This window comes from Eretmochelys imbricata, chromosome 1 (assembly GCF_965152235.1).
Source record: "Eretmochelys imbricata isolate rEreImb1 chromosome 1, rEreImb1.hap1, whole genome shotgun sequence".
Taxonomy (NCBI): Eukaryota; Metazoa; Chordata; order Testudines; family Cheloniidae; genus Eretmochelys; species Eretmochelys imbricata.
In genome coordinates, this window is record NC_135572.1 from 202439744 (window position 1) to 202463570 (window position 23827).

General features: G+C 40.0%; 1 protein-coding gene across 7 annotated transcripts in view; it reads right to left on the bottom strand.

Moving 5' to 3' along the window:
* The window catches only part of ZBTB20 (zinc finger and BTB domain containing 20), a 603210-nt gene that overhangs the window by 489157 nt on the left and 90226 nt on the right, over positions 1 to 23827 (bottom strand). For 5 of the 7 annotated variants that reach the window (XR_013346692.1, XM_077822415.1, XM_077822398.1 and 2 more), the window contains exon 3: positions 1939 to 2060. The exons of the other annotated variants lie outside the window; for them this stretch is intronic. The gene's annotated coding sequence lies outside the window, so the exon portion shown is untranslated. The remainder of the gene's footprint in view (positions 1 to 1938; positions 2061 to 23827) is intronic. 7 annotated transcript variants of the gene reach the window in all.

The following is a 23827-nucleotide window of genomic DNA, read 5'->3' on the forward strand; positions in this document are numbered from 1 at the left end:
GGCAGGAACATAAGGTCCATTACTTCAGAACTTTATAAGTCTAAACAAATTTTGTGTGTTCTATCCACAAGCTGGTAATTTCCCACTTTCAATGGTATAAAGTCCCCACTTCCTAGGATTTTAGGACACTGAGATATAAGAACTTAAAAACTAACTTTTTTTATCTACAGAAAAATCACTGGCCCAGGACTGAATCTTGCGCATCCCACAAAAAGTGGTAATTTAGTGGGAAATTCTACATTTGAGGGAGAGAAGAGAAACATTTCTGTGGGAGGCTGATTTTAATTAATTAATTAAATGGTGGACACTTGAAGGTGCTTGGGAGTTGGGACACTGGAATAAATCCTGGGTAGATAGACAGATTGGGGGGAGAGTGCAGGAGAGGCAGTCAAAAGTGGATGATAAATAAATTAATCCATGCCTCTGCAATTTATCACGTGGCTATCACCTGCACATATGTGGTATACAGAAACATACACTAATAACCATATTTATTCCCCCACTCTCCCGACGTACATACACACTTAAATTATTTCATACATATATACATAGAGAGCTTGGTGAAATTCTTGGACAAATAGTTTATTAGAAGAAAAATGCAGTTTCAGTCTAACTAAAACTATTAGTGAATTTGAGATTAATATTTTTAGCCATTCACAAAATGTCCAGAAGAGAAGGAAGTGGCATCGCTGCTCACCTGCCTTTATAAGCTTTAGCTCAGTGTTTTGGTCACTCATCTGGGATGTGCAAGATGCAGGTTCAAATCACAGCAGTGGAATTGAGCTGAAACAGACTTTCTAAATTCACCAAAAATTCCAACAAATTTCAGATTCGGTTTGACCTGAACCACTTATTTTTTCAGAACTGCCACTGATCTGAAACATCACTTATTCACCCAGCTCTCTGTATACCCACATACAGATACACACACACACGCATATGTATATTTTAATCTGTACCCACATATATATATCCTACGTGGAGGAGATACAAATATTTCCCAAATATATTATATATAATGCTATTTCTGTTAAATATTTATATCACTGCCACATGTAGGGGTATTTGTGTTTTAACATATACACACATAAAATGTGTAAGTTTGTGCATATGTATAATCTCTCTGTCTCTCTCTCTCTCTCTCTCTCTCACACACACATACTCACAAATACACACACACACACACACACACTCACAAATGGGAAGACCAAGAGTAGAGCAGACCTTTTACAAAATATTTTAATAGTTATTTTAGAAATCTTCACCCAAAGTTTGAGGGTTTCTTTTCTTGCTATCTTACATTTTCTCCGGCAAAATACACCTGCTTTCTTTTCTTTTCTTCCCCCCAAACTAAATATTTCTTCCATCTAATGACTCTCTTTATTAGACAGCATCTAATTTGCATACATTTACATACAATTTAACTGCTAGCTTGTGAGAACAAAGAAATGGTTCTGTATTATACTGAAGGACAATACTCAGAAAAGGAAGGTATAAAAACCAGCTAGCTCAGTGGCTGTGTATTTTCTTTGTTTCAGAAATATCAGGATTTTTAAATACACCACTTAAAGGGTGAAAAAGATTATTTCATCAAACAATGAAAAAAGACACAGCGCAGCTCCGTTTTAACACATTTTCTCTCTGGCCTGGTTAATGGGATTTAAGGGTCCAAGGGTCCACTGTTTCCTTTACAGAATCTGATGGATTTATTTCTGTCACATATTTTAGTTCATATTTTATTGTTATAACAATCTACATTGAAGCTCAGCTCCAATGCTAATTCAATACCACCTTTTCCTGGTCAGACTGGGATATGACCGAATGATCTTTGATAGGCATCAAATACTCTTCCCTCAATGCCCACCACTAATGGATTTTATAGAAAGGCTGCCAGGACTTTACCCTATGGCAACAAGTATAGAGATAATGGAAACTTACCATGTAGCTGACTGGGAATCAACAGGAAGGGAAGCAGGGCTGAGCTCCACTTGTGAGAACAGGGAGGGACTGTGGTCAGAGTAAATGCAGGAGGTAAAGGAGAAGTCAAGCCCTCTAGTTCCCTAGAAGAAGAGGAGGAAAGAATTTTAAGACCTCATATAAGGGAAAGTCTTTAGAGAAAGAAGGCAGAGACTCCTGCCCATACCCCACCCAAACAAAGTATACACCATCAAAAGCCTTCCCTCCAAATCTTCACAATGGAAATTCCAGTTACACTGATTGGTTCAATTTTAAATCACTCTGGCCTCTCCGGCCTTTGACCTCTTCTCTTTGCTCAAAGGTGAAATTCTAGAATTTTACATTTTAAAAAGAGCATGGCATGTGGTCACTGAATAAGAAAAAATTCTCTAGTCATTTTGGGGCAAGTGAATGAGCACAGGGGCCTGATCCCACAGAAATGTGCTACCAGGTGTAGCAATTTCTAGTGTGAGCAGATCCATTAAAGGCAATGGGATGGGAATACTCATGCTCAAGAACATTAGACCCAGAAGTAATTATTTCCAAATCAGGCCCAAGATTTGAAATCCTCATTGATCATTTGGGCTGCTCAGTTTCTCCTAGCCATATGTGACAGAGTACAGAAGCTTTACCCGATTAACATGACGAAAGGGGATCACTCCCTAGTCAGACCCTGCATAGGTGTATGGTGCAGGTACTAACAACAAGGCAGGTCTGAGGACTGAAGGCCCAAATCAGGATCTCAGAGAGCGTAAAGGAATTCTTTTTGTTCTGACTATCCCTTGCTGTGCCTCACTGGAGCTCTCGGCACATTACAAAATATTTACAAATATAAACTTTTAATTAGTGCTCGTTGCAATTTTTCAAAATTTTGAAAAATCTGATTTTTAAAAGAATTCAAATGGGGGTAATTCCCCCCCCCAGCTATTTTTAATATATTTTTCAATCAGCTCTGCTTGAGAAAACATGTGAGCCTTGCAGTGAGTCCTGAAGTTTACCAAAAGCTGAAGTTTGCCAGATGCTGGGAATGGGCAACAGGGAATGGATCACTTGAGGATTACCTGTTCTGTTCATTCCCTCTGGGGCACCTGGCATTGTCCACTGTCGGAAGACAGGATACTGGGCTAGACGGACCTTTGGTCTGACCCAGTGTGGCCGTTCTTATGTTCTTAAAACCTGATTGTGGCAGAGCAAGGAAAGAAGGATGTTCCAGAGCTAAGGATCCCTTATAGTTATATCCCTTAAGGACCATATCTGCAGTCCCCTATTGTTAAAACCTTTGGTTTGTTAGTTTGAGTGTCTTGGAGGGTTGTGGCTGCCATGGTATCACCCAGGAAGAAAGGATCCTATGAGGTACTTGGGATCCAAGTCATTTAGGGTTTTATAGGTCAAAGTCAACTCCTTAAACTTCAACTGAAAATCAGATGACAGGCCATACAGCTCATGCAGAAGAAATGCAATATGCTTTTGATGAGACATTCCACTTAAAAGGCGCACTACCACAATTGCCACGTAACACCTTGAATTAGCCTCACGTAACGGCAATATAGTAATCCCATCTTGAGGTGATAAAAGGCAAAGTCCCAAAATGAAAGGACGCAACCCTCTTGCCAAGAGCAAATGATAAAAATCACAATTAGCAACCACTACCACCTGAATATCCAGAATCACCTGAAAACCCAGCAAACCCAGCTCGGGAAATGCACTTAGAAACAAACAGCAGGAAAATGTCAGATATTGTACAGTTATAATACTGAGTACTTGCTTTGGCTAGTTCCCCTACTCTCTACGCATTACCTCTTGCTTGGAGCGAGTGTCAGCTAGCTAGCCCTCTTACACACCACCATCTCTGTTGAACACTGAGCAAGTCACCCCACAACGCAGGAAAAAGTGAAAGGGATGGGAAAACAACACTGGATATCAACTGCATCCTGAAAACAATACAATCCAAACCGCCTCACTAATCCTTTTATTTGCCCCATATACATGTAAAACAATAGGGATGACAAAATAAAAACCCACAAACCTTCCACGAGAGTGCCCTCAAGGAAGATAAGTAATCATCCAACACTACCCCCTGGGATCTCTCAGGAAAAAAAAAAACAACAGTCTCTCTCATGAGCTACCTCACCAACACAGCGGCCACAGATGAATCACCATCAGTGCTACAGAAGGCAGCTGACAGAGCTAAAAGAATCAATACGTACACCTCATCTTCATCTATTTTCAGCAGAAGATCAACAACCAACATGACCAAAGTCACTGCTATACTACTTTCACAACTAAATCAGTTCTAACGGGGTCAAAAAGACCAGAGGACTCTAGATACTTTACAGTACCACTGAAGTTGTTTCACCATAATTTCCTAAATAATCTCCCTTCAAGGGACTGGAGCAGATGACCTATTAAGGTCCCTTCCAGTCCTACATTTCTATGATTTCTATAATTCAAAGGTAGTTTGGATACCTTGTTTGGGAAGCAACATTAATTCTGCATTTCTTGGGTTACTAGCACTCGAAGGGGTCTTTTTTGTTTTATGCTCTAACATTTTTGACGGTAATATGCCTTAAAACCAATTATACGGGCCTGAAACTTTAACTTCACTTTAACAATGATTTTTGCATGTTTAAAAGGTTAAAATCATGTTTGGTTCATTAGAATTATTTTTTATATATTTTTCTGTATACACAAAGGTCTGATTCTCCTCCTTTACTGTTATAAATCCAGGGTAATTCCACTGACGTCAACTGCGCTACCCAAGTGTGAAACTGTTGTAAGCAAGAGGAGAATCAAGTGCAAAGTGTTTTGCTACTTATATAATGTATACATAAATTAACTCTTGCCTTTATAAACCTCTAGGTTTGGTGTTTTGTTTCTGGTTTGGGTTTGGTTGTTTTTTGTGGCTTTTCTTTTGGTAGACAGCTGTTTTATTACATTTTAGATTAGATTTTACAGGTGGAATTATCAAAAGCAGCAGTGGCCTAACTCTGATTCTACTTAAGTCAATGTTAAAATTCCACTTTACTTAAGTAGAAAGAGAGTTAAGTCAACTTTCAAAATTAATAGGCACTAGGTTTAAAACAAATACAAAGAAGTACTTCTTCGGACCACACACAGTCAATCTGTGGAACTCTTTGCTAGGGGATGTTTTGAAGGCCAAAAGCATAACAGAGTTCAAAAAAGAATTAGATAAGTTCATGGAGGATAGGTGCATCAACAACTATTAGCCAAGATGGTTGGGGCATCACCCCATGCTCTGGATGTTCCTAAACCTCTGAATTCCAGAAGCTGGGACTGGATGACGGAATGGATCACTTGATAAATTGCCCTATTCTGTTCGTTCCCTCTGAAGCATCTGGCACCAACCACTGTCAGAAGATAGGCTACTGGACTAAATGGATCATTGGTCTGACCCAGACTGGCCATTCTTATGTTCGTAGGTGCTTTTAAAACTCCCTACTCACATGCAGTAAATTTCCATTTTGGGTCTGCTTTTTGTAGCTACAGTGATAGCACTTATAGCTTTGTCCATTTTAAGAAGTATTGACAGTTCCCTTTTAAGTATGGGGAATATTTCTCAAACAGGTAGAATCTTTCAACATGGAAGAAAATTTTAAGATGTGGCCACTATGATGACTTAGGTTGTTGAGGCAGAACCCTATTCTCCCCACCAAGGTTCACCTCAACCAGCTAATCTGTATTAAAGTACAATTTGCCCTGTTTACACTGAGATTTTAAAACATGTTAAAACATCCAGACACCCTTTTTTTGCTATTCCAGACAGGGTCTATCTGAGGAATAATAGTGAGTGGAGAAGGCTAGAAGTCTAACCAGACCTTCCTCAAAACATGCTTCCATAACATCTCAGAGGAATCAAGGTAACAACCCTTCACCCTGAGTATTATACAGAAAGAAATTTGTGTCATTTGGTGGCAGCATAAGTTTAAAATTTGCCCACTGAAAACAAAAGACCAAATTTCCATATTTAGTTGCATTTTAGGCCTGCACGGGCTGGATATTGGCACTAGCTACCATACCAAGTGATATTTTGTTCAAATTACAGGATAATCCTTTTAATTGGGACACCCTGGTGGATGGCCTATTGTCTTGATTAATATGTTGTCTCAATTAAGAGAAGCAGCCATTTGAAAAAAAATTGTCTAAAAAGACTTGAAATGTAGTAAAATTCTGTACTGAATAAAAATACAAGTATAAAAATGATTTATGCTGTATTTAATCTTTATTTCTTCTTCTCTTAACCTTTATTTGGAGACTGCTATATTAAAAGATTAGAATTTAGAATTTCACACCCGTTAAACACCTGGTTAAACACCACTTAACTCACTAGCACTAGCCAAATGTGTCCCCATTAAGCAGAAATATTGGCAACGCTGTCCCTATTAAGCAGCATCCATTACCATTCACTGTCATTAGGCTAAATCATTTCCCTGGGACACAATCTAATTTAACAGATTTCTTGATTAAGAGCATCCTGATTAAGTGGAAAATACTGAATCAGTAAATTTGCATGTAACATGTGAAGGCTTCTGGCCACTGAAGTCCTATCCCATCTGTCTGGTTTGCAGGCCAAGCTTGGAATCCTGGGTGTGATGTTCTGTACCTAAGGAATTGCCTAGGAGAGTTGCACATTCTAACAGGCTGGGGGAGTTTTCTAGGAAGCAACTGGGCCAATTAACAGAGTGCAGAACTGATGGAGTTGGACTGAGATTCTTTCTTGGAAATGCTCTTGTGAGACTAAATACTGTTTCCCTTCTTATGGCTTTGTATCAGTGTAGGAAATCATCCCTGTTTGATTGGCATAGAGGATTTAATTTATTGGTTACACATATAGCACAGTGTCTTTTATAATCTCTGTAGTATTAAATTGTTCATTGTTTGTTTAATTTTGTGTGTGTGTGAATTCAGTGACGGATTGACAAGCCCAGAGAATAAAGTTCTCCATTCATACACCATGTATGGCACAGACAGTGGGAATGCAAGCTTCCCAAATACGCTTCCCAATGTGCTTTAAGACTGTTCTGTAGAAATTATCTGCATGGGTGAAAGAGGAGTCTTGTCTCTATGATCCATTGAACCCCCTGGCCTCCACTGAGACTGCAGACAAGGGTGTCAATAAGTGCCAGGTCTCGTGGTAATTTTCCAGGAGGAAGCAGACTCAGCAAGTCATTTCCAGGTAAGGTCACCAAAATCTCACCTGATGGTGATTACTTTCCATTGCTACTAACCTCTTACGTTGGTCCTCAACAGTGACCTACCCACAACTGGAAGGTTCAATCTCCCATGCCCAATCCTGTGTGGTTCCACTTTAGTGTCTGCTTATTAATGGAACTCAGTCACCCTCACCTGGTACTGGTGATGGATTAGATCTGCCTACTGAAAGTACGTTACTCCAGGGGCAAAATGTTGACATAATTTACATTTGCTTGGATGGTTAACTGAATCAAAGAAAAGGGTTTATACTGGGGGCTGAAGGGCCATAGACTCCCCTTCCGCCCCCATCTGACCATCCCATTCCCCTTTCAGGTGTCCCCTCCCAGCAGCCTAACCCCCTGGCCCATGAGTCCCTACACCCATCCCTTCCAATTTGAAGGAGTGGCATTGCCACTCAGGTTTGGCCCAGACAAAAAGTGGTCAGGCCATGGCCCAGTTGGCCCCTGCCAGCTCTGTGGTCTATGATATATGACTCCTAAAACTAATACTTTAAAATTAAATATATATATTTTAAAAATTAATAGCTCAACACTACACTCTGCAGTGCATATGTGACTTTATATGCTCTATAGTTACTGACCCAAAACTGTGGTTATTTCCCAGAGAACCATACATTCTGCAGATCCTTTTTTAGTTTTGATTGGCCTACTAGTGACCATTCCGATTATCTAAGTCAAATGTCTGCAGCCTTGGTTATTTCTCAATCACTGCTAAGGTAGCTTACAAAAGACTGCTTTCTAATGTGCTACGGCTCTCTGTTTATATATTCATATGACACTTATCACTGTCTCTCTGAAGCAACTGATTGTCAGAGGGAGTGTGCATGCAAATTTCTACTGAAGTCAATGAGAGCTGAGGGTGCTCAATACCTCTGAAAATCAGGCCCCGATCCACTAAGGGACTTAGGGGTTTTAGGTGCCACAAAAAATCCCTGGAATGACCTAAGATACACCAAGATTTAGTTAGGCACCTAGGCTCCCTATACAATGAATGGGCAGAGATAGGGACCTTAGCACATAATCTGCAAAAGCCAGTATACTAGGCAGGGAGCTGTGTAAGCTAACCAATGGGAGATGCCAAAGAGAGGGGTGTGTCCTAAACCCTGTCCCTCTCAGGAAGTGAGGCACCTATTTCTGCTTGTGATCCACCATAAAGAACCCCTCTCCTGGAGTCAGGTGGCTTAGGCAACTAAGTCATTTTTTATGAGAATAAGTCAGGCACCAACCTGACTCCACACAAAACAGGAGGGAAGGGGAGAAAAAGGAAGAGGTGGAGATGGCCTGTCTTTAGGGTGACCAGATATCAAGTATGAAAAATCGGGACAGAGTGCGGGGGTGGGGGGGTGTAATAGGCGCCTATATAAGAAAAATCCCCAAATATTGGGATTGTCCCTATAAAATCAGGACATCTGGTCACCCTACCTGCCTTATATGCTTTAACTGAGTAGTCAGAGCACACGCTGGGGATATGGGAGAGCAGTTCAGTTCCCCCTCTGCCTGATGAGGAGAAGGGATTTGAACAGCCAAACCACAGTTCCTAATGGTTTATGTTAAAAAAGAAGAGAAGAGGAAAATCTTTAAGGCCCCGTGAAAGAATTTCTGAGCTAGATATTCAGCTGGCATAAATCAGCATAGTTTCATTGACTTTGAAGGCACTAGGTCAATTTACACCAACTGAAGATCTGGCCCTCTTTTTCAGGGCAATAAGGGGTCACATTCATAGTTGTATGGCCTATCATTACAAAACACAAGTCAATGCAATAGGATAGTACGGTGATTATTACTATGGAAAAGCCTAATATAAACAGACATAGATGGAGGAGGAGAATACAATTACACTAAAATCAGGAAATGAAGTGTTTCCACAGCACCTAGATACTACAATGATGGACACCCTAAAAAGACATGGATAAATTAGATAAGTGATTGAGGAGAAAGGAACAGCATAGAAGAAGAAAAGAGCGTGTGAGGTGTGGAGAGTGTGAAAGAAGGTTGGGAGAAATAGCAGGAGAAGAGGCAGATTTGGACTAGAGCAATGCTGTGCAAAGGCTTAAAAACAGGACAAGGACTTGACGCATAAACTTGATACAGAAAGTGAAGGGAATCCACTGGAGGGATATGTTCAGAAATTAATGTTTCAATATGCCATTTTATAATCTCACATCCACACCATGCTGTGTTGACATCATATTTGACCAAGTGCACCAGTGTGTTTAATCTGAATGTAAGATTATGATAGATCACACAATACAGGAAGGAAACCAAGTGACTTGCACTCCCTTTTCAAATCTTAGCATATTAAAGTTTAGATTGTGGCAGCAATACAATAAGTAAAGTCTACCAGACTCGCCACAAGAGAACAGGAATATTATACAGAACATCCCAGAACCACTTGGCCATTTGTTAGACATTAACAAACCCCTCATTGTGCCAGCAAGACTGTTAGAGCAGCAAATAAATTTGGTGCATGTGTTTTAATTTGATACAGCAAGGCACAGTCTGCCCAATTTTCTAAGGAGGGCAGAGGGACCCAAAGCACCTGATCACTATTAAGCCATCTCTTATTGCTTATGAAGAGGAGAGCCTGTATTGGCAGTGCACTGATTTAAGCGGGGAGGGACATGGTTGCAGGAGGAGAAGCATAAACCTGCTCCTGCTCACTACCAACAACTTTAATTCAGGCACCAGTAATGAGGTGGCTAGGTTGGAAGGGGAATGGGATACAGGATCTGGAGTGCTTTATCCGCTCCAAGACCAATGCTGGTTTTGGCACTACTTTCGCTCTAGCAAATTACAGAAAAACAAGCAGGTGCTAGCAATCTGAGAGACCACATGCCAGCTACAGCTGCTTCAAACTGATTCAATTACATCTGCCTGAATAGTCCCAGGACATTGAACTGGTTGAAGAGACCCATAGCTTGAAGGGAGACGAAGTCCATTCTGATTTTAGTGCCCTATTAAAATGAAGTGCAAGTCTCCCTTGGGGGAAAAAAGAAAAATTCAAATAGATCTGGAAGCAGGTGATCATTTCCAACCTTAGGGATAAGAGGGAAGCTTGGGGGGTAGCATGTTTGCACTAATGCTACAATATACTGAGAAAGCCCTTTGGAGCTCAGGCCTTAAAAATACTCTGAAACAGTCTGACAGCATTGCCTTGTTTCCCAAAACACTGGGTGCAGCATATTTGCTGAACATGCTCTTGGGATCGGGACTTCACTCCAAACCTTGTTTGTACAAAAAGTGGCCAAGCAGCTGGGAAATTCTGGAGTGCAGTGTGTCCTCGTTAGTTCCCATCTGCCATCAGAACTCAGCTCGTGGCAAGTTTGGCTAAGTCCTGGTGTTCTCAGGTCCAAATCTGGGTCATTTTTAATTACACTATACAGAATTCAGAGTGCAGTTTTTAAATCCTTATTATACAGCGCAGAAGAACGGGCAGCTCTCCAACTAATCAATTTTTTAAAAGTACATATATAAAAATTTTAAACCGGGCTAGACAGACAGTGGGTGGAAGAGAGAAAAAAAAACGTATGAGTGAGTACAGGGGTTAGTTAAGAGAACTGTTAGCAAAAGTGGGTCACCAGCAAGTTCTATTTGAAAACTTCAAAGGAAGGGGGAAAAAACCTCTCTTCATTTATAAGACAGAGAAACTGATGTATACAATTCACATTGCTCTTAATGTCAGCATGAGTTACCCACAACAATGCAGCACAGTTTACTGTAAAGACAGGAAGGACGGTCTTGTGGACCTGGGTTCTATTCCTGGCTCTGTTACAGTCTCCTTGTGTGGCTTGGTACAGTTACTTTCCTCACTCAGTAGAACAAGGATTATACGCCTTACCACACATAGACGTAGTCCCAAAAGGGGTTATGAGGTTTACCAGTTGAAAACTATGGTGGGATGCTTGGGTAGAAGGTGATAAAGAATTGCAGGATGATAATATAAATGCCTACAAAGATAATGCATTTTGGATTGTACAAGAAAGACTTAGTCTCTCCCATCCTATGTCCATTCAATATCCATTGGTCAGGGTCTGAAAAGAACACAAGGTCGCTAGCAGAAATAATCATCATCATCATCACCACTACCACCGCCACCACCAGACGAAAAAAGTACTGCATATTGCTAACTGAAGAGAAATTTGGGATTAAGATTCGGCTCAGTATCCTATCTGTACAAATTGGACAACAGCTACTGTCAAAGAAGATGTCCAGAGACTACCATGCTGCAGATTCAAAAAAGCCAGAGCAAATCTTCATTGACAGGTGCTGACATAAAGCTAGTTCAGGAATGGAGGAGGATGATCAATGAGCAGAGTAAATACAGATGAACTGAGACACACTTGTCTGGAAAGGTATAATATTCTGCCACCCTCTACTCCAAGCATTTTCTTGCTTGTGTTTCTAGTTTTGTAACAATAAATCATATGTATTAACAAACCTCTCTTAAAGAGGGTTTTAAATCCCTTGCTGTTGATCTTACTATCTCACTGTAGTCTTCACCTTGGACTTGACAAATTACAGAAGTTGTTAATAAAACAAAGGTGTGATATTTGATAGCCCTTTTTAACTGCTTCCTTGGCAAGTGCTGTATGCCATGCATCCTCCAAATCCTTTGTTGCTAGATGTACCTACACTGCACGTAGCATACTGCGGCCCATCACAGTGCTATGTTGGGTAGTTCAAAAGCAACTACCTGAGAAAAGACTAAGCAGCGAGGACAGGTCAGTAGTGGTGGCAGATGATGGCTCCTGCTGGGCATCCAACAGCTTAGACCTTTGAGAGTTCCTCACATGTTTGCAAATGGGCATGCAGATTGAGGAACCGAAATTCATTAGGATGCGGATTTTTGGAGAAGTAGCATTATTTGAATCAAAGTCTATCCATCTTTATTAAAGACAACATCGGGCAAAACACACACACTCTAATACAAACACCCTAGTCATAACCCTCCTTTCCCTATCTTACGCTAATAAGAAGCAGTTTGTGAATGAGGGGGCATATGAAAATGTTAACACACAGGAGTGTACCACTCACTGAAAAGAACTTGTGACAAAGTAGGATTAATAAAATATTACAGAAAATTCACATGTATGCCTCAGTTTCTTCTATATTTTGCATGGCTACCCAGTGGGGGAAAAGGGACTAAGATTGCTCTCAGGGCAGGCTGAGAGACATAAGTGTGTATGTCGCCTAGCTGTCTGAGTATGAGTGGGTCATTAAAGAGGACTGGCCGAGGCTGACTCCATATCAGTGGAAAATCCAAGAAGACAATGCAAAAACCAATCAACAGGATATTGGCACCTAGCAACCAACAACCCAGAGGGAGATGGATTTCCCTGCCTCTCAGCAGGGAAGCTGAGACCCCAGCTCGAGAACAAAGGAGTGAAGGTGGGAGGATAGAGTGTTGGCTTCTGGAGGAAGCGAGGATTCTGGACTCTCACCAGGGAATTGATCAAGGAGATCAGACTGAGAGAGATACAAAGCCTGAACACAGGGTTCATCTACAGCCTGGCTGGGGCTCTGGGCTAATCAGAATGGACGATGCTTTAACCTTCATTTCTCTGTGCTAACCTAAGGACTTGCTATACTGTGTTCCAGTTGATTTATAAACCCTACTGTTTTGACAACACTGCCTAAGTGTCACTTTAAATACTTAGTGTCTTGCATTAATCCCTGAAGAGTGTACAAGGAGTCTACAACTGTTGGACTCATTGAACGGAGCTCACGATATGAAGCAGGAGTGCTGAAGCAGAGGTTCAGTCTTAGGAGGCAGTGAGGCCGCATGGCCTACCCTGGAGGAAGAGTGAGCCCCTCTGGGGTCCGGCACACTGAAGGGGTTCCTCCTATAGACTGTTCCAACGCTACGGGTGTAGCACTGATCCCGTAGATCTGTGACAAAGCTATGTACTAACATCCACCCACTGCAAATAATGTTTATTGAACTTCTTAAATACATAGGAATGTGCCAGTCCTGTGTATGCACTTCAGTGTTCCCAAGGGGCTGGTCTCCTTACAGAGCTTTTCACTGTACAGACTCCATCTGAACACCTGCAGTGACAACAGGAACACAGCCTGGCCTATTAAACACAGCTCACTTCACCCTTGTATGAAAAAAAGCTGCTCAATGAGATCAGTTCTTGTGCTCCAAACTCCTTAACACCATGCATGTTCGATTGTTCTTTTTGGGTGTTGGGCTGATTTAAGGCAGTGCCATTGATTTGTCTCAGGGTATAAGGATACATAATAGACATTCAAAGAGACATTACAGGTGCCACAAAACTACAGGCCATGAAGAGTTAAGTAACATTAGTTCCCTGGTATTGTTTGCTTTGCAGCAGTTAAGGATTTCCAGCAATGAAAAAAATGCCTGCTAACTTGCCTCATTGGAGGCTGGAAGTAGAGGCCTTTATAAGAAAGGTTCACCCTTGCCTAAAAAGACCCAAGCAATCTGTATTTGCACATGAATTAATTTCATGAGTTTCAAGAGAAAATCATGCTCCATGTTTTTATTTGACTATTTTCCAGAACTTTTTCTCCCCCACCCATGATTTTGTTTAAATTTGCTTTTCACTGTCATCTGCCATGTGCCAGCCAAAGAGAGGTGTCTAATGCTGTAGTGTATATTCCAGTGCTCCAGCAGCCATTTCCTGGGCTTTGACCATCACCTGTGGTCCAACAGCACCACAAAAGGTATCACTCTCTGTCAATCCCACTGGCTGAATTATAAAGAAGAATGAACACTGGCCTCTGAAGAAACTTTGCATTCCACCTTCCAGACATGTGCAGGTTTTACAATGGAAGTCAGAACATTGTTGTGTTACATCATCTCTATGTAAAAGGAATCAGTACATGAAAATGCAACACATATCATCATGTGTTTAGTAAACACAAAACACGTGACTTCCATGTACAGTGCAGCACAGCTATTATTACTGGCTTACAACATGCCCTAACCTAACAGAAGAGGTCTTACAAATATCTGCCTTTTGTGACTTTAAAAACAGTGGTATAGGATCAAAATGAATTTGCTAACTTCCTATGCTTCCATTATGTACAGTAGGCTGGTTTGCATGTAGCAGTCACGGCACCAACATGAGTGCTAAACAAAGTCAAAGGCTATTCAACTATAGAACTAAAAGGTATCATATATATTGTCTTGGAAACTGATATTACATGTTTACTGTTCCAAAATTAAACACTGCAGGTAAAATCCTGGCCCCACTGAAGTCAGTGGGGAGTTTTGCCATTGATTTCAATGGGGCCAGAATTTCACCCTGCATGGGCAGATAAAAGACCCAAAACCACAGATCTCAAAACATTATCGGGCACTCCACATTGCCTTACCTTCCCTCATTGACTAATCACAAAAGCAGTGGCTAATAAACTCTGAAGGGACTCTATGCTGAAGAAGAAATGTGACTTGAGTTTTTAAGATGATAAAAGATATAATGAGAGTAGACACTCTCTTTGAATTTATGCAAATGCCACAGGACTTAAGGACACAATTAAAAGTTTACAATAATATTTTTCACTTCTTTACTACTTCCCATCCAAGGATCTCAACATTCCTGACATTCAAGAATTAAGCTTGTGAGGGAGCAACCATCATTACCCCCATTTTATAGATGCAGAAATCAATGCACAGGGAAGTTGATCGACTTGGCTCAGACCATACAGCAAGTCATGGTGGTGTTGGGATGAGAACACAGGATTCCTTGGCTCCTTGTGTTCTGGCCATTACACCTCACTGACTTGTATTGCTGAATAGCCACTTTTCTATTATGTTAACTAAGAAGTTCAACAGCAATATCAAGTAAAGGTCCATGCCAACACTTCATGCCATCTAATAGATACTCTTCCACTCTTTCTTGATCTAGGTCAATAAAGTGGTTGTAACACCTTGTACTGTCATCAGTTCCACTGTGTGTCTAAAGGAGATTTTCTGGAAGTTTCAGAAAAGAAGACACTGATACAAGCATAAGTAGGAAACAGGCTATAGCGTATTCAGTCCTTCTGGGCTGAACCAGTATGAGCATAAATAGGGTTTAAAGCAATCTCAAAGAAATGCCAGATTTGCCATTGTGATGATGGGGATGTCAATCATTCATAATATTTTGAGATTTGGACAATTGTTCAAATCTACTGATAAAATACTGACTTACTTTGAGTAGGGCAGAAAAGAGATGTTTATGCTCGAAAACATAGAGCAGATACAAAGATGAAATGGTCTGAATTTGCCAATCAGGGAGTGCTGTGTGACTGAATCAGTTGCTAAGATGATGCTGAGGGTAGACCCAGACAGGGCATGCAGCAAAGACTGATGTGATTGTTAGCCCCAGTAGACAAATTACAGAACTGGCAACCTCAAGAGATCAGAACCAACAATAAAAATAAAAATGAATTATATCAGATTTCCAACCTAAAATGCACACCGGCCCACCCAACAAACCAAAACAAAAAAACACACTGTTCCCAGGCTACAAGCCCTGGTGCTCCACATGGCATCACTGCAAAAAGATCCTGAAAAGAACATGAAATGTAGAGAAAAATACCCTGTGGTGAGGAATGTCTGTGCTTCTCTCCTCGTTTGCCAGTCAAGAAAGCACTGGTTCACAATTAATCCCTGCCTCACTTCCCTGCCCCTCACCAATGACAAACTCACCTTAGAGCTCTCTAATTCTTTTCTTGGCTAAGTATGCAACTTCAAGTAACCCAGCCTTGATCAAAGGCACAAATGAAGAAAAATCAGCCAAGAGTTTGCCATGATCAGTGCCTGTCACATAACACAAGCAACCTGCTAAGGAGCTGCTATGTGCTCTCTCAAAGTCACAGCTGCCAGCAACAATTGAGCAAGTGCAGCCTAGCTTTTCACAGGATTCCTGCCTGTTGCCCAGGAACCACACAAAGCATTGGAGATTTCAAACAGGTGCAAACAGTGCTTTTCTCCCATGCCTTGTCCTCTAGTGCATCAGACTGCACAGCATCAGTAATGGTTACACAAGATGAACTAAGCAGCAGAAAATTAAGTTTTAAAATGGGATCAGAGCCCATATTGATAAGCTACACATTTATAGCAATGAGAACAATGGTCTGGACTAAAGTGGTGTGCACATGATGCTAAACAAAGAGTCAGTCAGGCTTGCCATTATGAAGACTTTGTACGCAGTGTTGTAGCCATGTTGGTCCCAAGATATTAGAGAGACTAGGTGGGTGAGGTAATATCTTTGACTGGACCAACTTTTCTGTTGGTGACAGAGACAAGCTTTCGAGCTCACACAAAGCCCTTCTTCTGGTCTGCGAAGACTTGTTTTTTTCAGGAATTTATGACTGTATTACAATTTCTGTTGGATAATTCTTCTAAATTTGTCTACATTTTTATCCAAGAAAGGATTTTTTAAATTTGAAAAGACGTCACTCTGGAACATTGTATGACCACCAAAATAAATGAGAACTGTATATTTTTAAGCAGAATTTTTAAAAATGAGTATGTGTAGGAATTTTGTTTCTATTTTAAATATGTGTGTATAATGTTAAACTGTAAGCGTACAGTATGCATAGTGTGTATAATTTATATATATAAACACACATATAATTATATACACACGCTATACATACTGTATATGTGCAGACACCTGTTTAACATAGTAATCTTTTGAATATACAGTTCCTGTGCATGGGTGGTACACAGCAGACTGAAAAAATTCTTTCAGGACTGAAAATCCATGAGGTGAATATTTTTTAAAAGTAGATTTTGTCAGGAGAGACTGTAATGGCTCCAGAATGGTTTATTTTGTCAATATCATCTACATCACATTAAGGTCATCTGAGTGTATTCTGAGCCACATTCTGATGTCACTACTTAGGCAAATTCCTGTTGATTTCAGCAGGAGTCTTGTCTGAGCAAGGATCGAGGAGAAACTGATTAGGGACTACAGGATTGGCTCTGTTACATTATGATTAACTGGGGGCTGCTGTCCATTTGGGATGCTTTGTAAGCCTACTCATCCCAGTAAGTAAAGTGAAGCCTGGAGCAAGACTCTCTCAATGTTTCTCCAAGATTGCAATCATACCGACATAAACATCAAGGCTGCTGTCTAAAATGGAACTATTCTGTTATATTTTTCTTTCTCCACTTCTGCTTTCCAGTTGGATGGAAGGCTGCAAAGGCTGAAGGGTTCTCTTGTACAGAAGCCAACGAAAACAAAGGTAAACTTAGAATTTTCATTAACTGTAAATTACAAGAGCAAACAGAATAAGGATTGATGTGAGCAAGAGGGAATGCTAAAGCCTTACCAAATGTAACGTGTAATGCCTCAACCCAAACATATTTTGGGATGACTGCCAGGAAGATGGGTATAAATGTGAGAGGTTTAGCAGAGAACAGTTTGAGCTAAAATGTGTAAAGTTTTCATTTGTTCTAAGGAAACATTCATCTCTATGTAAAAACAGGGCCCCATTAAAAACCAAATTCTGCAACTAAACTAAATCTTCCTGGGCAAAGCAACTGTTCCTAAACTAACCATATACATAATTTTCAAGATTGTTTATGGTGGCATCTAAGTTTATTATTTTGTGTGACACTGCCATAGATCAGTTTGGCAGCTGAACACTGCAACTCTCTTGTCCCCTGGAAGAGCGTCTCATCTATAGATGGTTTAATGCTCTAATGATGGTGATAGTTCTAGTCACATAACGATGAAAATAGGGTTAGTTATTCAAAGGTTTCTCAACCAGTCATTCAGTCAATCCAACCACAGTATTCCTCCAGTGGATACAAATTGATCTGGTCATAGGCTAGCATTCCCACAGTCAATTTTGGCAATATAGTGGGACCCAAATGTTTTCATGTGCAGCCTCCTCTCTGTGTCCATCACTTTCATGTACCACTTCAGTTTACATTTGTTGGTTGTCAGCATACCACCTTGCTTACCATCAAAGCTCTTAAGCAAAAACTCCTAAAAGTAGAGGATGCAGCAACCTGAACTGCCAGACAGGTTCTATAACGGAAAGTATCCTCCTCCAGGGCAATCAATTATGGGATTTATGTAAGAAATCCAAGTACCCTGTGTGGTAGAAGCAGTGGGGTAGAAGAGGCATCATGAACAACTCCCACAATCCTCTTCTCCAGCAGCAACAACAGAGGCCTTATGGAATAGCTGTCTAGATTGTCTCAGAATGCACTGATACTACATTGGTTAGGCAGTATGACAGGCACTGAGCCATGGCTGAGATTGTAGACAAACTGCAGTGGGAGTGTATGAGATAAGAGTGGCATGGCCTGATTAACCAAAACATTTGTACATCAAAAGTAGTGCATAACCTGTGACCACAGTTCATCTTCCATCCGACAAATGAAAGGCAACTCCTGTGGAAACCAAAAAGCTAAAGAAAAAATGTATGTGGCACTGTTTGCAATAAAATTACTATGGGCTTCCAATGCAGGCTCATTCTTTGCCTTCTGTTTCCAGGCTGCCCTCCTCGTTAGTGAAACATCCACTTCTCTAGGCAAGGAAGGCATCTGCACCACTATTTTTTCTCTCTCAGGGTATATACATACTAATAAGGTCCCCAAAAGCAGTTTTACTAGAGACCACTTCAACTTTCGTGATCTGGTTATTTCAAAGAGACAATATCATGGATTAACAGGTTACACTTCCCCTTGGGCTTCTGCAACTCAAGATTTTGTTGGGGGACTTTGATTCTCCCTAATCTGTATTCAGCTTTTTTTAAAAGGGCAAACTCCCAAAGCCTTTAGTCTCTGAAGACAGGAAAGTCCACAGGGCATGCCAATGAAATTCTGAGATTCAGGAATCCTCTAGAAGAGTTTCACAGAAGAATTTGCAATCCCTTATTTGGCAGGTGACCAGGACCCTCCAGTACTTCTCTCCTCCTGCAATGAGATGATGACAACAGAGATGTCTCCCCCTGTGCTGAGGAGGGCAAATCTGAAAGAATTCTGCCGCTGTGCAATATTTGGTTCAGTCCAGCTGGTAGAGATTAAATCTGCCAAAGTAACCCTGACAATATACATACACAGTGCTACTAGTCACCAGAAGTAGATCTTAGTCTCTTCCTGTATTAAAATTTGTCTTTGATTTTCTGTGGAGAATGTCTACTTTAATGCTATCACTGGCAAGAGAACTGGAAGAGCAGTTCCAGTTATGTGCTAATGCAGGTCAGCTGGAAGTGATTATTAATTTTTTGAATCCAAGGTTGCCATTGACTGAATGGCAGACAAAGACACTTCTTAAGTTGTTCAAGGAAAACAGATAGAAGTTCACCCCGTGTGACAGCATTTAATGGTGTCAACAATTCCAGGGGCTCTCTCTGAACACTCAATAAGCATCCATAGGCAGCATGGTATCAGCCAAATACCAGCAGTTTGGCTACAACTCTGGAGGCACTATTTCCTCTCTAAAATGAGACAGTCAGCTGTAATTTAGAGGGGAGAGAGCCTCAACATGGCTCTGACAGCAGTCAAGGGAAAACTATTCTTTTCCCCAATAGCTTCTTAAAATAGACTAGGTTTCAGAGTAACAGCCGTGTTAGTCTTATTCGCAAAAAGAAAAGGAGTACTTGTGGCACCTTAGAGACTAACCAATTTATTTGAGCATGAGCTCATGCTCGTGCCACAAGTACTCCTTTTCTTTTTGTAAAATAGACTAGTGGGTTTGGTGCCAGACCACAGAGGGTGCCATTGACACTCCACTCCACAGTAAAAGCTACCATACATTTTAAAAGAGCTTCAATTATATATTCAGCCCCAGCAGGGCTATAACCCAACTTTAGATCTCTTATAGACTGTCCCTTCTTACTCAAGCTATGGTTATATAAGACATTATTCCATAAAGAAAATCATCAAACTATATCCTATATATTCAAAAACCTATAGGGTACTTTATCCAGACCTAAGCAAACATGGAGACTACTTCTGAAGAGCATCTATGGTACCATGCAAGCCATAACTCTTCTGTTTTGGATTAATACACTTTCATTTTATAGCAATGCCAAGCTGTTCTTTCAAGTGCATTGTATTGCTTTTTGCTCACACACAATTATTTATAACCCAAGGCATTTATCTCCTACTAACCTTCTGTTTTGGTCCAATATACACAAAATGTTACTTTAAAAATTAAGATACCTATGTGAGCAAACTCCACCCAATCAGTGCCAGACTCAAGAGTGAGCAACCATAGTGGCCACCTTGGGCACCAACTTCTAGGCATGCTAAATCAACAGCCAGGGTGTGGGTGCCATGTTGCTTGGCCAGCTGGCCTTTTTTTTTTTTTTATACACTGCTCGGAGTGCAGAAACATTTTCTGCTCTGAGAAGCAGAACACCTGGAACCACCTTTGAGTACAATATTTTAGAGGCCAAATTCTGCCCTCTATTTTTTGCATACAATCCCAATGAAGTCAAGAGACTTATAATTACAGTCCAAACCATATTTCTTCAAACTGGGTAATAGATGTACTTTACTGTATTTTATGTAGAAAAGCAGTGCACCAGTGAATAGACACTGAACTTGGGATCGGTAGACATGAATGCTATTCCTCACACAGTGACTAAATTATTGCATAACCCTGACCAAGTCAATTATATGCTCTGTGCCTCAGTTTCCCCATCTATACAATGAAGATGCTTATACTTGTCCTTTGTAAAGCACTTTGAGACTCTCAGATTAAAAAACAGAAATAAGTATTATTGTTATTATTATTATTATTATGCTGAAACTTCTAAAACACTCTGGTATTTCTGAAAGAAGATACAGATTATATTGTGCGTGATTAAGTTTTGCTAGAAAAGTTTCTTGCTATTGTGCTCTTAACGGAATTTATACCTTTCTTATAACTATGCTGAAATTGTCTGTATATATAATGTGTATTTTCAACCAAATGAATTATTTATGGTTATTATAGCTATAATATGAGGATATGATGACACTATACAATGTTAATATAGGATTTTACCTTTTTGTGAGAATTTTGGGCTTGATACAATTCATATTTAAATAAATAGGAATCTTCCCATTGACTTCAGTGGAAGTTGGATTGGGCCCTACATTATTTTCTCACAGGCAATGATTCTTCAGCTAAAGTATCATTTAATTTTATGAAGCGTGCGATAATTAGAGAACTAAAACAATAGCAGAACATTGTGTTCTGCTTCCCCCACCCTATTCTCACCATTATTTGAAAATGATGGCATTTGATACTGAGAACAAAGAGGAGTCACTACAGTATATAAATTCCTGTGAGATACAGGAAAGTTTATAGTGATAAAGACTGACTGACAGTCAATGTATCCTTTGGTACTTCTTAAAAACCTGAGCTTAAATTTTATATCTGGAGATGGTTTAAAGACTAATTTATTTATATGTACCTTTCAGAGTACAAATGATTACATTTTGATGCCTTATTAGAAGTTTAAAGCAGACAAATTTGCATCCATTGCATCCTATTAGTCACCTGAGTAGCTTTTGAATTGTACTTTGTGTATTTACCCCATTCAGATATACACTTTCTAGATATACATGGACATACTCCAAAATGGGCACTACATACACACCACAGTTCATAGTCCAGCCATTTATGAGTTATCTATGTAAGAAAAAGCATGTAATATTTTGTATTATAGAAAAATGATATTATTTCCCAGGCTTGTATAATAAGAACAGCCCAAGAAATTTTCCCCAACCAATTTACATTTCAGATGTCACCAAGCATGGAAAATTTCAGCCCCAAAAGAGTAAACGGAAGTCATGAGCAACCGAAAACATGGGGTCAGAACCACTGGAGCTGTTTCACAAACTTAGTGATAGCATTTGCTATGTAGTAAACGCTAAAATAATCATGCTGATGGAAAAATAATTACAAGGCAGACACTTTTTCCACTCAGTTACTTAATTTTAGTTACAACTGATAGGAATTTACAGGTGTTAACTAAGCTACAGGAGAGCTCCTCTCCAGGTTAAAAATTAACTACATATTTTAATACAAAGGGAACAATGTACAAAACAAAGTTAGATACCCAGTTCTTATCAAGATTTATGTACATTCAAATTTACATACAAATTAGACCTAACTTACTGGGAGTTATGTTTTCAGAGCAAAAAGCAAAATTTCCCAACATATTAATCATTATTCACTCATAAGTCAGGCTTGTAGGTGGCATTTGAATGAATGTGCCTTTAAAAAAAAAAAGGATAAAGCTGCCATGTTTATTTTGATGTGATATCCTAGATTCTCCATCAAAATCATCATTAAGATAGGCTCCGATTCAGCAAGGTACTTAATGGCATGAGAGTAACTTTGAGCAAGGAAATAAGTATTCCCACTGAAGTCATATGCTTAAAATTATGCACATGTAATCATCTTGCTGAATCACTGCCATAAAGGGCAGAACTTTTATTCCTCAAGTCATTACTCCAAATCTCAGTACATTTGCTGCCATATTGGATTTTGTAGCAGTATGTCCATTTTCCTGTTTACCGTGGGCCAGATCTTCAGCTGGTATAATCTAACATAAACTCGGTTTAATTTAATGAAGCTATGCCAATTTATGCCATCTGAGGATCTGACCCTGCCTTTGTGCTGCAGTGTAAAAAAATACAGCAGTAATGGTTTCTACTTTCATCATGTTCCCCGAGTCTCACAGCACCGCTTCAAGGGCCACTAATGTCCTCTATCAACACACAATATCCCCAATAGTGTCAATGAGAGTTGCGAGCCCATTTTGAGGGCTGTATATAGCTTTAAATCTTTATTCAAATACATTACTGGAATGGATAGCAATGAGTATTCAACACAACAGATTTCACTCCTTAGCTCCACCCTACCTGGCTTAAAAACACAACAGTCATTAACCAAAGTACATGCAGTAACTGTGCTATTTTCTTAAGCCACTGTATCACAATCACGGTGTACAGGTAAATGTTATGTTTTTAAGGGCAGCCGCTCTACCAAAGGTTAATTGCATGACACAACTGCATACTAACGCGTCTCTGAGGTTCCAGTTGAGGGTCTTCGTACTGAAGTGTCAAGACATAAAAATACCTAGCACCAACTATATATTGCGCTTTTAGAGCCATACATCGCTTTACAAAGATTGGTAAATTGTATTATTATCCCCACTTTCACAGATGGGGAAACTTGGATATTGTAAGGAGAGGTGACTATTCCAAAGCAGACACAAACAGTGATAGAACTAGGAATAGTACCCAGGTTCTTTTATTTTCAGTTCCCTGCTCTTCCTACTGGACCTCATTGTCTGGAGTATCATGCATTACATTTTAGTAGAATCCCAACAGCCAGCGGAATTAAATGCATGTGATTTATAATGCCATCCATATTGCAAGTCCCATCTCGAAGGTAGATACTCCTCAATGAAGTGATTTGCTGGCATCTACTGTGTAGGCTGAAGGCTTTCAGTTCACTGAAGACAGGAATTAGGGGTGCAGAGCCCATTATTGACAGCTCCGCACTAATTCATGCTGCTCTTCACTGAAAACAGACTCCCATGCACAGGCATAGGCTGTTCAAGTCAAAAATATATACTCAATTTCCATGCAGAAAATAAAAACCAAAAGATAAATGCTAGTAGTAAAATACACTGCTTATTAATATAATATTTTATATCAA